Below are 484 nucleotides of genomic sequence, written 5' to 3'. Positions count from 1 at the left end.
GTTTTTTTTTTCCGCTATAGGGTAGTCAAATTCAAATTCATTAATTAAGCTTCTTATGAAGTTTGTTTCATTCTTCAAAGTTTTCTTCCTCCAATTTCATGGAGTTTAATCTTTCCTATAAGTCAAAGTAATTCATGTAACAATGGAAATTCCTTTTTTCTATCTTGGTGAATTTCTTTTACATCTGTTAAAAAATTTCAGCAAGGATGATTGAAAATTTATCTTCTCTTTTGTCCCTTTCTTTAGTTTTCTTCATATAAACAATGAAAATTGATTTTAATTGCAATGCGACATTACTACTCTTGCACCTCTCCGCCCACAACTCACAACACTTTTAAAATGGTTGAATTCATTACATTTGGTTCTTTAGTAAACAAATCTTTTATTTCTGCCACTATTATTTGTAGGTTTTTTTTCAATAAGACAGTCAAATACATATACATGTATTAAGCTTCTTATGAAGTGTGTTCCATTTCTCAAAGCT

The sequence above is a fragment of the Solanum tuberosum genome, unplaced genomic scaffold (genome assembly GCF_000226075.1).
Source record: "Solanum tuberosum cultivar DM 1-3 516 R44 unplaced genomic scaffold, SolTub_3.0 scf00640, whole genome shotgun sequence".
Classification (NCBI taxonomy): Eukaryota; Viridiplantae; Streptophyta; class Magnoliopsida; order Solanales; family Solanaceae; genus Solanum; species Solanum tuberosum.
The sequence above is the reverse complement of the archived record's forward strand: the minus strand, read 5'-3'. Positions refer to the sequence as shown.